This window comes from Panthera pardus, unplaced genomic scaffold, assembly GCF_024362965.1.
Source record: "Panthera pardus isolate Hobbes unplaced genomic scaffold, ASM2436296v1 HiC_scaffold_12, whole genome shotgun sequence".
Taxonomy (NCBI): Eukaryota; Metazoa; Chordata; class Mammalia; order Carnivora; family Felidae; genus Panthera; species Panthera pardus.
Genome location: NW_026526677.1, coordinates 23,894,339 through 23,911,702, shown reverse-complemented (window position 1 = coordinate 23,911,702; position 17,364 = coordinate 23,894,339). Strand labels below are relative to the sequence as shown.

The 17,364-nt window shown below is 33.7% G+C and overlaps 1 pseudogene; it reads left to right on the top strand.

Moving 5' to 3' along the window:
* LOC109245151 (dynein axonemal assembly factor 11-like) overlaps positions 1 to 17,072 on the top strand; it is a 121,842-nt pseudogene extending 104,770 nt beyond the window's left edge.
* The last annotated feature ends 292 nt before the right edge of the window (positions 17,073 to 17,364 follow it).

The window sequence follows — 17,364 nt, the reverse complement described above, 5'->3', positions numbered from 1 at the left end:
TCTTTATTCCAAACAAGCTAATTAGGTAAATTTATAGACATGATATACCAAAGATCACATCTGAAAAAAAACATGAAAAAGATGCTATTGGCACAATTGCATTTTCATACAGCCCTTATACTGTCTATGGATTATAGGTTAAAACTCTTGGAAGGCAAGTGCCTGATCTTATTAGTTCTTATATCCATAGGTTTTAGTGTCCCATACATTTGAAAAGTAACAAATAAGTGAATGAAACAGTTTTTAAAAGGAACAAAGGATTTTAACTTCAAAATAACAAAGCAGAAAAAAAAAATAAAGCAGAATGAATCTAAGAGAAATGGAAAGAAAGTGATGTTCCTGTTACAATTTGGTTGAAACAAATTACCTGGTCTTCAATTTAATTTCCTAGTAAAATATTAAGAATTGACATTGGATTTTGATGAGGTTGTTATTGTAGATAAAACCACTGAAACAGATAGCGGTCCAGCTTCTGTCAATTGTATCTTTGTATACTTTAGGGCTGGCCAATGTATCCTTAATGGATACTGCACATTAGCAAAGCACACAGTGCATGATTATCCAGTTACCACTTCCCTGGTGTCATTGGCAACTGTTGCTTTGTGGCTTGGCCTCTCTCACTTAATAGTTCAAAAGTTGACATTGGTTAATGGTAAGATCTTAAGGCTTTACCCGAGCTGCCTTCCAGGCATGGCTTCCAATACTTCAGAGAAGCAGATAGATGTATTGTTCCTACAGAGAGATGCATAAAGAAAAGTGAGTGAACATTCTTTTTATTAACAAACAAAGCAAAGCAAAGCAAAACAAAACAAAACAACAAAACCTGGTAGGCAAAAGGCTATGGGAAGAAAAGGAAGACCCAGACAGAACGTGAAGGATGTTGGGACTGGCCCTTTAAGATAACTGAATAGTCAGCAGAAGGGAGTCTTAAGTAGTCTAATGTTATTTATATAATTGGAAACATACCACTCTCAGTACATTAAAGAGCAATTTGTTCCATAAAGTTGTGAGGACATTCTGAATTTTAGAACAACTTGATGTTCACGTGGATGCCAGGGTTCTGATTACACTTTATTTCAAGGCTGAATCTACATATAAAAGTATGTGAGCTGTTTCAGTTCTGCCAAGACAGCAATTATGAAATGAGATGTTCAGACAAGCACGTTGGCTACTTTATTCATAGGATGTTGTATAGCCCAGCTGATTGACTTTGGGGGGCAGTAGTTCAAGCATCATGAACATAATGCAAAGTTTCTTCTCTTTAAGAACTAAACTTTTAGTTTCCCATCCTGTGTTTGCGTTTCAGAATATAACATAGGAAAGAACAAAAGGCCAAACTTCTAACCAATGAATAAGCACTTACATCTCTATGAACTATCACTTTCCAGTTGAAGAGGTTGTGATACAACCCCCCAAATTCAAGCCAGTGATACTTAAAAAGATCATCTGCAGAAAAATAAAATTCAGCAAGAATCACCAATGGTAATTCATGACATTTAATTTTTTTCCAGATATATTGAATTTGTTCAAAAACTAATTTTCTACCCAAAGTAGGCACCAGAGCAAGCAAACCTAATAATAGAATATTGGTTTAGAATACTAAACAATGAGATTAATGAAGTAATGCATTGTATTGGAGAAAACTACATTAAAAAAACCCTAAATAACAAAATTGGTTACATTAAGTATAAAAACTAAAGAAAAATAATTCTTTAAAGAAATATTTAAGAAAAAGAAACCTTTAAGGCTTCTTCTTTGCTCTTTATAGATTTTCAGGCGAAAATGTCATTTCAAAAGCTGAATTTGTGTTGGTTTCTTTAAAAAGGGCTAATGCCACTTCATTGACTAGGATTAACGCTAACCTCCCTTAGTTAAGTGGAGTTGGCTGTTTGTTTGAACTGAGGTCTCCTGGATATTTTACTGACATCAGTGTTGATCAGTAAAAGATAATGAGCTCATAAATGTAAATATTATATTTCTTAGTGAAAATAGAGCTAAGACAATATATTCCCTCAATTTCAATTCTTATGTGAAACTAAAACACTTTTAAAAAATCCTAGTCATATGAACTGAAGCCTATTATGTCTCCAGCATATACAGTTTCAATTTCTTAATCTGTAAAGTGAGGCTAATAATAATACTCATTCTTTAAAATATTATACAAATGCTGGCGAGAATTAATAATGAATTTGGAGATAATCATCCCTAAGAAAATGATATGCTTTTCTATATTACTCATATAAGTAGGAGAGACTCTCTTAACCCAAGTCTAGTTGAAAAATAAGAGCTCTTCTAGAAAACCAACTGATGCTCATAGCACACTGCACACTGGAACTTATGGCAAGTTACATGCTGATTACCCTTTAGAGCGATGGTTCTCAAATCGTGGTCTGGGAAGCTTCAGAGATCCTTAACATACGTCCAGGGTTTCTGTGAGGTCAAACTATTTTCATAATAATACTAAGACATTAATGACATTTTTTCGTGGTGTCAGCATTTACACTGAGGTTACAAAAGCGAACTTGGTGAAAAGTGCCACAGAAAGAATCAAGGCCATGACGCCAGGGTGCACTAGTGATCACTGTGCCCTTCACCATCACACACGAACCATAAAAACCATGCCAGGACAAGGGCAAGAATGTCCTTGATGAAATAATGAATGATAACTTTATTAAATTTCCATCCTTTAGTACACGTTTATTTTGTATTCTGTGTTACCAAACGGGAAGCACTTCTGCTTAAAACCGGAGTAAATTGTCTCTAGGGACAACGCTTTTATAGTTGGTCGAGTTGTGCTCATTAGCTGCTCTTTTTCATGCAACATCATTTTTACTTGACGGTGTCTGACAGATGAACTACGATATCAAGACGGGCCTTTTTGGATTTTCCCCCCAAAAGGCACAAAGTAAGGTTATCACTGTATGGAAAGGTAGACAATTTGTTACCAATCATAGAATATTATAATTTCAAGTGAGAATTAGGATTTGGGAAGACTTATATCTGTTATGTGAGATTGACAGCTCAGTTAAAAATGTATCTGCTGATAACTGTGGGCTTTTAAACAATGCAACTTTTGGTTTAATGAATTGGATCAACATTTGAAAGTTTTGCATAATTCAGTGAACCAGTGTTTTTCAATTGATGAATTCATGTTGGTACAAATCTATTCAAGAGTAAGAGATCTATTCAATAGATTTGAATGTGATATAGTAAGAAAAGTTCATGGATGTGAGCTGAAACTCCACATTGCAACTGACATTAAGAAACTGTCTCTTGGGGCGCCTGGGTGGCTCAGTGGTTAAGTTTCTGACTCCTGGTTTCAGCTCAGGTCATGATCTCATGGTTTGTGAGTTCAAGCCCCACGTCAGGCTCTGCACTGACAGGGTTGAGCCTGCTTGGGTTCTCACTCCCTCTCTCTCTGCCCCTCCTCTGCTCACTCTCTCTCAAAATAAATTTAAAAAAACATTAAAAAAAAAAAAAAAAAAAGAAACTGTCCCTTGGTGTGTTTTCCTATAACATGAAAAATATATACAAAATTATTTTAACAGGTTTTCAAGTACTTTCTAACTGTATATCTATATATGAAGCTGGATTTTTTTTTAAACAAATTTCAGCCAAAGTAGCACAGCACAATACATTGCATGCATAGGCAAATATGAAAATCTAGCTATCTTCTGTTAAGTAAGTCCTTAAAGAAATTAAAAAAAAAAGAAAGAAATTAAAGAATACCCCTCTTTTCACTAATTATTTTTGTTTTAAAAATGCAACTATTTTTCATAATGTCAGTTATTTATGTTAATCATGAATGGGTATATTATTTTAGGTAAATCAATTAGTGCTTCAGAAATTCTCAGTTTTGATTTCATATCAGATAATATTGCTAGATATAACCACATAAAACAAGTTCTTTGGGATCCTTAGTCAATTTTAAGACTGTAATGGGTCTTGAGGCCAAAAGGTATGAAAACTGAAAACTGCAATTCTAGCACATGTATGTACTTTTGTCCCCCCCCCCAAAAAAAAAAAAAAAAAAAACTTCACTAATTTATTTTTGTTTTAAAGTTTATTTACTTATTTAGAGAGAGAGAGGGCAGGAGGGGGACAGAGAGAGAGAGAGAGAGAGGATCCCAAGTAGGGTCCACGCTATCACCACAGAGCCCAATGTGGGGCTCGAACTCACAAACCATGAGATCATGACTGGAGCCAAAATCAAGAGTTGGACACTTAGCTGACTGAGCACCCTAAATTTTATTAATTTCTAAACAAGTTAATGTCTGTTGTACTTTTCACTGTAATCCAATAATTGATAAAACATTATTCACAATGTTGAATTATATGTATCAAAAGTTTTAATTTCTTTTGTTTCTATGAAGACCAAGTTAAAAGTAAAGACCTTTTTTAAAGAGCTTATAAATTAGATGTGGGTGAAGTAAATGTAAAATAAAATACTAAGGGAAATATTGTAAAGATTTGGAAGGATTCTGTCCATAGTTTGTAACATCCTTAAATCCTTGCTACCTTTTGAAAAAAAATAAAATTAATAATCTTAAGAAAAATTACAAATATATACCAGGTAAGAAAGTGAAGTAAAACTCAAGTCAGAAGTACCATGTGCGTTGGAAAGGTCTTGTTCCCACAATGAAAACTACTGTCTAGGGCTCCCAGGTGGCTCAGTCAGTTAAGCGTCCAACTTTGGCTCAGGTCATGACTTCACAGTTTGTGGGTAAGAGCTCCACGCTGGGCTCTGTGCTGATGCTCAGAGCTTGGAGCCTGCTTTATATTCTGTGTCTCCCTCTGTCTCTCCCCCTCACCCGTTTCTCAAAAATGAATAAAAACGTTAAAAATTTTTAAAAATACCGTCTAATCAAAAACTCTCTGTATTGTAACTAATAAGATATTTGAAGTATATATGCATTGCTTTTAGTGGTATATTTTGACCACTCTTGAAATTAATTGACCAAGGGGCGCCTGGGTGGTTCAGTCGGTTGGGCAGCCGACTTCGGCTCAGGTCAGGATCTCACGATCCGTGAGTTCGAGCCCCGCTCCGGCTCTGTGCTGACCGCTCGGAGCCTGGGGCCTGTTTCAGATTCAGTGTCTCCCTCTCTCTGACCCTCCCCCGTTCATGCTCTGTCTCTCTCTGTCTCAAAAATAAATAAACATTAAAAATTAAAAAAAAAAATTAATTGACCAAATACTAGTTGTGCTAATACTAGTATTGAGCTTTTAGTTTTGTTATGGTTTACAGAATTCATTACTTTTCTATAAATCTAGTTTCTTCCATCAATTTATACCAACCTCATTGACAGATGGTTTACATAAAATAAATTCAATTCATTTTTAGTATATATTTGTTAAGTTTTTGATAGTTATTCCCTGGTGTAACTATCCGCCCATCTTGAAATAGAACATATCTATTACCTAAGAATAATCCTTTACGTATAAATCCCTTTTAATCCCACCACATAGCATCTGATTTCTGATTCTAATCTGACATTAGGTTAATTTTACCTTATAGTGAATTCAGTACAAATAGAATTATGCAATATGTACTATTTTATGTCTCACTACTTTCGTTCAGCAAATCCTTTTGTATAATTAGTAGTTTATCCTTTTTAATGCTGGATAGTATACATTGTATGAATACCTGTTGATTCGTTTACTCGTTTACCTTTTGGTAAACAGTTGAGTACCTTCAGTTTCGATCTACTAAGAATAAAGCTGCTACAAACATTCATGAACACATATTTTTATGCACATTTTTTTTCCTTTTCTCTTGGGCATACCTGGGAGTGAAATTGTTGGATCTCTGATAAATGTATCATTAACATAAAGAAAACTGGTGAACTTTGAAACAAAATGATTGTACAATTGTATACTCCCACAGGCAGTGAGTAAGAGTTCTAGTTACTCAATATTCTTGCCTAAATTTAATGCTAACAACTTTTTTTTTTTTGTATATTTTCTTTTATGTAAGTACTCTTATCTTTTTGGGGTTTTAATCACCATCTCCCTGATAATTAATGATGTTGAGCATCTTTTCACGACTTCTTAGGCATTCTTATATTTTAAAATCCTGTAACCATTATTATTATTTTCTTATTATTATTAAGTTTTAAAACTTCTTCACTTATATATTATGGATGTGTCTTTGTTATGTATCTATCATATATGCATTTGTATTTTTGTGGTTTTCCTTTTAATTTTATTAATAGCATTTTATTAATGACATTTTATTCACCACATCCTGTAAAGACCAGAGTTTTACTTTGATGAAGTCCAAGTTATTATTGCTTTCATTATTTTTATGCTTGTTTTATTATATTCTTTAAGAAATCTTTGCCTATCCCACACTTATAGAACTCTTTTCTTATATTTTCTTGTAAAAGTCATATTGCTTTACTTTTTTGCATTTAGGTTCGTGATCTATTTTGTGTTAAGTTCTTGATATACTATGCTATATCATAGTATAATAATTAAAATAGCTTGATATAATATATAATATAATGTAATATAATATAATATAATATAATATAATATAATATAATTAATATAATACAATTTGATTTGAGTTACCTTGGCACCATTATTCATTGGCCATCTCTGTGAAGAATTCTCTCTGGGTGCTCCATTCTTTTCTATTATTCAGTATATCTATCTTTATATCAAATAACTTGGAGGCAGAGACCAAAAATACATTTCTTATTATGTAACAAGCATTAATGTGGATTACGTTAAGTCTATAGATCAAGTTAGGAATAATAGACATCTTACTACTGAGTCATCATTTTGTCAAAAACTTTTTTTCTTTTTTTCTTTTTTTAATGTTTATTTTGAGAGAGAGAGAGAGAGAGAGAGAGAGAGAGCAAATTAGGGAGGGGCAGAGAGAGACAGGGAGAGAGAGAATAACAAGTAGGCTTTGTGCTATCAGCACAGAACCCAAACAGGGCTCCATCTCATGAACCGTGAGATCATGACCTGAGCTGAAATCAAGAGTCCGACATTTAACCAACTGAGCCACCCAGGCACCCCATCAATTTGTCAAAAACATTTCTACATCTTTTGAAATATCATGTACTGTTTCTCCTTTATATTTTTGATATGGTAAACAACATGGATTGATCTATGAATTTAAAATCAATTTTGCATATCAGGAATACACCCCATTAGTCATGGCACATTCATTTTTATGTATAGATGATTACATTTTTACAAAAGAATTTTGTATCTATTTTCTTGAAGAATATTGGTTTTTGGCTTTCATATATATTTTGTGGTTTTGTTGTCAAGCTTGTAGTTGTAGAATATGCTTTGTGTATTTCAAGCATTTCAGTTTTTTGAAACTTGTTTTATGGCTCACAATATGACCTTCCCTGTTGAATTTTCATATGCACTTGTAAAGATTAGTTATTAGGCCCTTTTTAGGTATAAGTTATCTCAAGTTACTTGATAGGGTTTTTCAAGTGTTGTATATTCTTACAGACATTTGGTGTGCTTGCTATTCGCTCTGTCAACCAATGGAAGCAAATGTTAAAATTGCCGGCTGTGGTTCTTTTTTTTTTTTTTTCCTCAATTTTGCTCTGTGCACTTTGAAGCTTTGTTACTAGATGCTTACACATTTAAAATTGTTAAATATTCTTGCAAATTGATCCTTTATCATTATAAAATATTTCTCTTTATCATTATGATCCCTCCTTATCTTTATCTTATGGTACATATATTTTTTTATTCTTTTCCTCATATTCTTTTATTATTTTTCTTTGACATCACAGATATCTGCATAAAGCATCAGTGCAGGACTTTTAATCAAAGCAGGTGGTGATTCATTAATTCAGCTGAAGGTCTTTGTGGATATCTGATGACCAAGAAAGTATACCTCTCTGATTGAAGTTATCATTACGTTTCCTGATGTACACAGCTGTCCAGAAGCAGTTAAAATTCTTGTATCCTATGTTAAAGGTGTTCTTTGGTGGTGTCTAAGAGCATTGTTCTGTCCATAACTGCATGGTGACATTTAAGGTTTTTCATCTTTAGTTAGTTGTTTGAACAATTGTTTTGGTAAACGCTTTTGTCACTACTGCTAGTTAGCTTTGAGCCAAAGCTTAATTTTCGTTTCCTATTTTATCCATTGTTAATTTACCCTTTCTTGATTTATTTTAAATATTCATAGTAATTACCTTACGTTTAAAACAAGGCAATATCCTGTGTTTTCTGTGTTTTCCAATTCCCTAAGCTTCAGTAACAGTTTTAGTAACCTTTGCTCAGTCATACTTTCCAAAGTATTTTTAAGTCTTTAACTCACTCTATGAAAGCATTTGCTTTAATTTACAGTTGTTTCTGTTTTCCTGACTGATTAAAGACTGACATTATATTTGCTACTAGAAATAGTTTTAGAAAATATATCCCTAATAATGGCAATCTAAGATTAGTTTTGTAATTAATGAGAACATATCATACTAGTAGTCAGTTCTATGCAATGGAAACAAAGGAACTTATTACACACAATTGCTTAGAATGGCATACCTATTGAGATGATGTTTGGGAGACCAAGGTGCTGATCCAACAGAATATTAGTCTAGAAATGAGACCAAATGCCAACAGACTGAATGGTTGCTCTAACTTCACTAAAGATATTGCAGATACAAAATAACAGTTTTAGAGCTTAAAAATCTTGGCTCCATACCCGTTAGAGACCCAGCAAACATAGAACTACTCTAAAATAACTGCTTATCATATAGAAACAGTGTTCATTATCTGTAAGCCGTGAGCAAATAGTTCTGTTGCTTAAATTAGAAAATAAGTTAAATTAACAATTTCATTAAGTATGATATGTGAAAGTAAGACTATGCAATGAGAAAGAGTGGAATTCAGTACATTGTAATGGGGATATTTGAGTGAATGAAGATGAATGAAAAATCATAAACTCACAAATACATTGAGACTCCCTTGCTAGCTGGGCAGCCTTTCATTATACCTTTGAGCCTCTATGTTTGTAGAGACTATAATGTTTTCATCTGAGGAAAAGGCTTTTTAAGAGGATACTGTTCTCCACAAGGTCCACAACAAAACCCAGACACATAACTAGAGTCAGACAGCAGCAGTCAGAATACCCCATGCAGATAAGAACAAAGTCTGGATTCCATGAATATAGCATGAACACTGAAAGAACTGAAAGATTGTGTGTGTGTGTGTGTGTGTGTGTGTGTGTGCATACACATACATACATATATACATACATAAAGAGGTAGAGAGTGAGAGAGAAAGAGAGACCTGGGGAATGTTTTTAGGGATTGATTGAATAAATTTTAAGGTTTTAAATCAAAGAATAAGAGACATCACATTGAATTGAACCAAATTAATCAATGTGGGTACAACTTATCAGATAGTCTGGATTCACTGTGTTAGCTTGAGCAACTGTCAATGGCTTTAGTAATTTATTTGTTGGTTGACTATAAAGTGGACTCAGTGGCAGCCTATAATAAATTCTGCTCTGTCTCACCCATCGGATAAATGTCTGAGTTCAAATGTTGTACTTTTCAATTTCTTGCATTCCTGTTTAATTTAATTCTATAGATTTCAGTCCTCTTGTGAGATTCTTCAATTAGCGTCTTTCTCCCTGTTTTTCTCCATTTCTTGAATACAACAATCATAAATGTCTAAAGTCCTTGTCAGTTCATTCAATATATGTACCATTTATAGGGCACTTTCTATTTTCCCTTATATTTTGATTTTTTTTCTTGACTTTTGGTCAAGGTGTTTCTAGTTTTGTTTTGTTTTTTAAACATTATTATTTTTAAAGGAATCCCAGATACTGAGTATGAAAAGTATAACAGTGTTGCCAGGATTTTTTACCACAAAACCTGAGATTTGTTGTCTTGCCACGTCGAAAAATGAAGAGGTGGGCACAAAATGAGCAGAAGACAAAAGTTTATTAGAATATAAGATTAGAAAGGAAGACTAGTAGGGAAGCTCTCTTTACAGAGAGGGGACATTGGAAAGTGAATGCCTGAGGACTATAGGCAAGGGTCCTTGTTGTATAAGGTTCTGGTCAGCCCTCCCCCTAACTTCCTCCTTATTCCTTCTCAGGTTCTACTCTTAATGGCTTGAAAGCTCTAGGTGCTGGGTTGTCCATTCCTGACTGGTTTACATTGTATGAGGGGTGGTCTATGGCCATACTTAGTTCTCTTCAAATTCCTGAGGGGAGTAGGTGGGGTCTGTTAACATTCTTGAGAGGAATCTTACGCCTGAGGGGCTTGCTGTAGTCAGACACTCCCAGCATCATTCAAAAATCAGTGTTTTTCCCCACCCAGGGACTTGAGGCCCTAATCTTTCCCTCTCAGCCTACTGAATCCTATCTTCTCCTATCATAACAAATGATTTAACTTCCTCTAAAAAGAATTTACGTTACTGGTCATTAGCAAAATGTAGTAGTGGACAATTCAAGCAAGAGCTATGCTACATCAGGCTCAGTTTACTCAGTTTACCCTTGTAATACTCTGGCACTGCAGGGTTTCCAACCAACAGTCTGATGTCTCTGGCAGGGTTCTTCTTCCTAATAGATCCTAAACTCTAATTCAGTATTGTATTTACATTTGATAAATGTCCAAAGCTGAAAACCTATCATGTACTTGTGGTTTCTCTGTCCTCATAATTCCCTGGGAAGTTTCTTCAGGTTTTACGATTCTCAGAATTACCAGCAAGTGTCCTTAAGGGTAGAAGATTCTGTGGTCTATTCACCCCCTGTGAGATTCTGAGTTTCTGAGATTCTCCACATTCTAGTGCCTTAAGCCCTTTAGTTGCCTCTGAAGCTTTCCACTGCCCTCAAGTAGATAATTTGTGTAATTTTTATGTAAATTTTCTAGTTGTTCCATGAAGATGCACTGGTCTGCTATCTAAAACTTCCTAACCGAAAATGGAGTTTGAAAATATTTATTTAATTTCAATATATCTAAAGGGAATATTAAGTGAATTAAAATAAATATGTATCAAAAAGATGAATATAGTGACTAGTCCACTTTATGCTTCTTTTGCAGGGAGAAAGTGAGCATGTTTAAGTGTAAGAGACAGCTACATCATGTTTGATGAAAGCACAATATTGTTCTTGTATTGTTCAAGAGTTAATTGGAGTTAGACCCAGTACAGATGACCATAGGAGACGACACCTCTACTTACTTTGTTCTCCATAGTAATTAATTTCCTTTTGTTTGTTGAACTTCCTTTTTTTTTTTTTTTTTTTTTTTTGCACGCATCAGTATCTTAGGTGCTAGAAACTATATTACTCAGACTTTGTTAGCAGTAGATTCAAACTTCGGTTATACTAGTAAAAGGTGCTCACAGAATAAGAGAAAAATAGAAGAGAAGCAAATATGGTTATTTGCTGGTGTATGCACTTCAGGACATGATAAACGTTATGTTTAGATGGAAGCATTTGGGTATCTTCTTTTTTTTTTCCCTTCTTGAAAATTACACAATTGTTCTGAGAGGACCAGAGATCATTGGCTGTAGTTTTTTGAATGTCTTGTATTAATTTGCTAGGGTTGCCATAACAAAGTACTCGAGACAGGATGTCTTAAACAAAAGAAATTTATTTTCTCACAGTTCTGATGGCTTGGAAGTCCAAGATCAAAGTTTGGTCAGGTTCCTATCCCCCAAGGCCTCTCTCCTTGACTTGCAAATGCCCACCTCACTGGGTTCTCACAGGGCCTTTCTTCTGGGATGCACATCCCTGGTATCTCTCTCTCTTTGTGCCCAGATTTCTTCCAATAAGGACAGCTGTCAGATCATTGTAGAACCCACCCTAAAGGCCTAATTTCAATTTAAACAAATCCATAGGCCCTTCCTCCAATGCAGCCACATTTTAAGGTACTGGTTCAGTGTATGAATTTGGGTGGGATACTACTCAGCCCATAACTGGGTTTCTGATAATCAGAATGCTACCAGAAGCTTTACTGACCTGGAAATCCAAATCCTTCTCACACTTTTGTAAAGTTTTATTCCTTCTTTTAGCTGTCTTCCAATTGAAAACACTTAGGTGTTTTGTTTTGTTTTGTTTTGTTTTACTTAACCTTGTCTGACAGTGAATCAAATATATCTTTATTTGAGGTAAAGAACTCTTAATCAAGAAAACAATTTAGGAATTATCTAGATTAGTGTTAGCAAACATTTTGTCCAAGTTAGTCTTAAGTTTTATGGGCCAAGAAGCAAAATCAAGGATATCATTTAAATGTTTACATATTTACATAGCCATTTAAAATAAACAATTTAAGAATGTAAAAAACATTCTTAGTTTGTGGGCAAGATTGGGTTCCTAGACCATATAGTTTCCTAGTCCTTGATCTAAATTATTTATTTTTTTCTAGATACAAAATTCTGAAGCCCAAAGAGGGGTAAAAAACAAAGTGTTCAAATCACATGTGAACTATTGGGAAAACACATTAATAACCAAACATTGATCAGTTTGCACACTGCTTCTTGGTTGAATCCTTTGTCTTCTCAAAGAAAGAGTATTAGATAATAGCCACTATTTCCACATTAATTTCCTTATTAAGCTGTGTAGTCTCTGGCTTCCGGTTCTGTATTTTAGCTAAGACTGAATCCAATAATAGGAGATTTATAATTCTCTATATGCACACTCATACAAGATTATGACAGGAGTGGAGAAGCTAAGGTAAAATGTTGAAATAAATGTTTTCATTATGTGAATTAAGAACTTATTTTTGAAGAAAAGTATTTGTTGGAAAGATGATAGTTTTCATCACTTGTGGTGTTTGTTTTCCTCAATAAATTACATCAACGTGAAAATCTAAAAAAATTTGACAACTTAGATTTAAAAGACCTTTTGCATATAAAGGCCATTGTGTCAATGTTTCCATCTTCAAAAGGTAGACATAATTAACAGGATTTTTTTGTTTTGTTTTATTCTTAAAAATTCTAAAGGTTCAGATTTGATTCTTTGTGTCTTGGGGGGAAAGTCATATTCTTTTACACATAAAAATAAACATTAGATAAAATTTTCTACTATATTTTAAACATCTGTAAACATGCAATGCATATATAAGCTGAGAAAGACTAGATAACTCGCTAAATCATGTTTTCTATGTGAAATACATTATTTACTAGTGGGTTTCCAAGGTTACATTCCTTAAATTCCCAAAGATTTAGTTTTATTTATTTTTAAAATTGGAGTATGATGGCAACTACACTGATTTTTTAAAAAAGATCATCCTGTGAGATTGCATATGTATTATACATATTATATATATAAACATTTTGGGGATGATCATATTTTCTACTATGTAGAAAGTGCTTCCTGAAGGTTGACTATTTCCTATGTTTATTTTTGATTCTACCATTTACACAATGCATGGTTGATAGGTAGAAGAGAGACAGTCAGACAATGAGAAGATAGAAGGTTATATACCTAATATCTCAGTACAGAAAACCTATTAAGTGAACACCATTAGAGAAAAGGTAATAGACCTATTTTATAATATAAATTTGTGGGTTTTTTAATTGAGTAAGGAAAAAGAAAAAATTTTAGGTGCTTCTCTTTGATATCAAGTTAGATTAGCTGTTTGAGCTGTTTTTGTAAAAGAGAAACTCATAATCATTACATCTGCTTTTAATAGAGTAATAAACAATCCCTCCTTTCAATAATCCATGATCCAAGAAAAAAAAAATATGTTAAAATAATAAGGAAAAAATAGGTGTACAGATTATATGACTGAACATGAAGAATATGTAGAAAATCTTCAATAGAATATGCATAAACATATTTATAAATAAGTTAGGCAAGGTAGAACAACATGAAGGTAGTGAAAAAAACCTAGTATTTCCATATAATAATAAATAAGAAGCAGATAAAAATCATATTATATAAAACCAGTTATAAAAGCACCAAAATATATCACATAGGTAGGAATTAATTTAACAAACATTGCACAAGACTTCTGGTTGGGGAAAAATATTGAGAATAATTCAATAAGATAGATGGGTAGATACCAAATAATACATGATCATGGGTTGCGAGTTTGACTTGTATAAACATTTCACTTCTTTCTGAATTTGTTGATAAACAAAATGCAATCTTAATAATTCCCAACACTTTAGTTTTTCATTTGTAAAAGTTGATGAGCTGATTCATAAAATACACATTGAAATGTATGAAGGTTCAGGAATAGATAAGATACCTTTTAAGAAGAACACCTTTGGAATATCTGGTCTAATAGTTAGCAGGAATTATTTTAAAAGGTTTAACAATTATGATAATGTGATATGGCTACTAGGTTAGATAAATACACAGACCAGAATAGAAAGTTCAGAAATAGACTCACTCATTTTTAGAAATTTGATATACAGTAATGTGGCAATCCAGAGCACTGTATTAAGAAGAAAAAAATCAAGATGCTGTGTAGGTAGCAATACATGAAAAAATAAACAAACTTGACCCCTACAATACATGAAAGTAGAGCCCAGATTGATTTTAAATTTAAATATGAAGGGAAAAAACTATAAGATTTTTAAACAATTTTATAAGAAAATGTTAACTCCTTAGAGTATGGAAATAATTAAACAAGAGTAAGAAAGCACTGTTCATATGGGAAAAATTAATAAAGCAGACAGTATAAAAAATCTTGTACTTCTCTTGATACCTTTTCTCTTTTTTTAATTTTTTTTTTAATGTTTATTTTTGAGAGAGAGAGACAGAGCTCAAGCGGTGGGGGGTGGGGGTGGTGGCAGAGAGAGGGAGACACAGAACCTGATGCAGGCTCTAGACTCTGAGCTGTCAGCGCAGAGCCTGACATGGGGCTGGAGCACATGGACCATGAGATCATGACCTGAGCTGAAGTCAGATGCTCAACCGACTAAGCCACTCAGGTGCCTCAGATACCTTTTTATCTAATAAGGATGTTTTAGTTACATTTTGGAAGTTAGTTCTGATCTTTTAGAGATGGAAGCTTATATTTTTACCAGTAAAAAAAAAAAAAAAAGGATATATATATATATATATAGATAGATAGATACATAGATATATACACACGCACACATATATATACACATATATATACACACACATATATATACATTTTATCTATATAACTATATCTAATATATATATCTTGGAATAATTCAATTGTGTGTGAAAGTGGATGGGATAGAGATGAAACTAGATTGTCCATAGAGTAATAATTCTTGAAATTGGATAATGATAGACATACGTTCATTATGTTCACTTTGCCAATTTTCTCTTAAGTGCTTGAAAATTTTCACAATAAAATACTTAAATCAACAAAGTAGGAAAAATCATTTGCCATGCATATAGTTGCCAATGAGCTATGTCCTGAATTGGTAAAGAACCCCTAGAAATCAATAGGACAAAAAGGTAACAGAACAGTGGCTAAGAGATTTGAGCAGATACTGGACAAAAGACATTCAGATTTCCAATGACATAGGAAAGGGGATCAGCATCAGTAGTCATAAAGGAAATTTAAATTAAAATTGTAGTGATACACCACTGCACACCCACCAAATGGCTAAAATTAAAGCAAACAAATAAACAAAAGATTGACAATACAAACTGCTGTGGTTTCTATTTCTCTACTGAGACAGCACAAACACAAAAGATGTGGCACAAAAAGAACTCTTAGATATTAAAGTATAAATTATTACCAACAATCCTAGAGGTCCCAATCAGGCTTCATAGGCCCACAGACGGGAAAGGTGCCATGAGGCAAATTACAGAAGATCTTCACTAGACAGAAAGCCAGAATTCCAAATGCAGTGACTGTGTAATTTTCCCCTGTGGAGGAACTCTCCTTGCATCAAGAAATAGAGATCATCTTGACCAGTGGTGCCATGTTTTAAAAATTATCTACCTTCAAAATAATCCCTTTGGAAAACTCAAGAAACTTGAATATTTCAATTTAACTTTTAACAACCCTGAAAAAATTAAGAATTTGGAAAGACTGAAGGGTCTACAAAATTTACCTTGAATGTGAATTTCACTGGAGAGCTGATCAACAGAAAAACCCTGCAGCACAGCATCTATCTGAAGGAGCTCTTTTGCATGTATAACCCAAGTGCTGACTTTGAAGGATACAGGAAGATGTTGGTGGCAATTCTTCAGCAATTAAAATGTGGGTTGATAAATAAAGGAAGTTCAGAAAAGATTCAGGAATTGCAGAAGTATTCAGTAATTGGGCAGGAAAGGCATATTGTCTCAAATGTGCCCAAGATAGAAACATGTGGCTCAGAAGAGACTTCAAAAATAGCATAAAAATAGACAAGAAGAAAAGTTACCCGGTTTTGCCAGATATTGATACACAGATATCACTACTGTCCTATCATCTTTAAAGAACAAAGACCACCAGATGCTAGAAATAGAAGAAATGGAACTCAATCAAAAGAAGTCAGATGAAAGCAAAGAAGACCTAGCATTCTGGTGTAACCTCTGAGTTTCCTTCTTAGTCTACATTGGAAACTCTTAGACAGATGGAAAAATAATGGAAAGACCAAGAAAAATTATGTGCTACAAGCAAGAAAAGGCAACCACCAGAACTTTGATCAATGAAGATGGAAAATCCCTGAAAATAAATGAACCCCACACTTAACTTCTCTGTGAAAGATGATGAAAGACATAACCAGATCATCCTGAATCTTGCTGTCTATAGGTAAATGTGATTGATGTCGATGTTCAATCACCCTATGTGTGAATAATGGCTAAAGGAAAGTCATTTCAGCTTGCACTTCCTACAGAAGTCAAACTTTAAAGCAGCTCTGCTAGAAAATCTCAGACAACAGGGTGTTTGGGAATCATGCCCAAACAGAAGTAATTACAGGTGGCAGAAAAGCACCCAGGTCTGTGAAAAATACCTTGAACATCAGCAGAGAGCAAACAAAAGAAGCAAACAAACAGAAATTAGAAGTAGATTCTAACAAACACACAGTCCCTATATGGCTAATATAGTTCAAAAAGAAAAACATTCACCCAGAAGTGTTGGATCTGAACAAAAATTATATCGGTTGATGAAGATCCACATTTGGCAGATAACCCTGGAATGCCTCCATTGATTTGAAACATCAGGCTGCATTGTCATAGACTATGACCCATAACACTTAGTTTTACTTAGTTTAAAGAGTGTGTGTGTAACACATATTTATGGAGTAAAGAGAGTTATTTATCAGTATTACTACTCTAAAGTTTTCACTCTCCTATACTTTGTGTATTATTACTTAAACAGTTTAAAGTTAAAAGGAGACCTAAGTATCTTATAGCTGATTATTTGTTTATATAAAGTCTTGGCTAGGGAAAATACTCAAAAAATTACTGTTAGGGCACCTGGTGGCTCAATCAGTCAGACTTCAGTT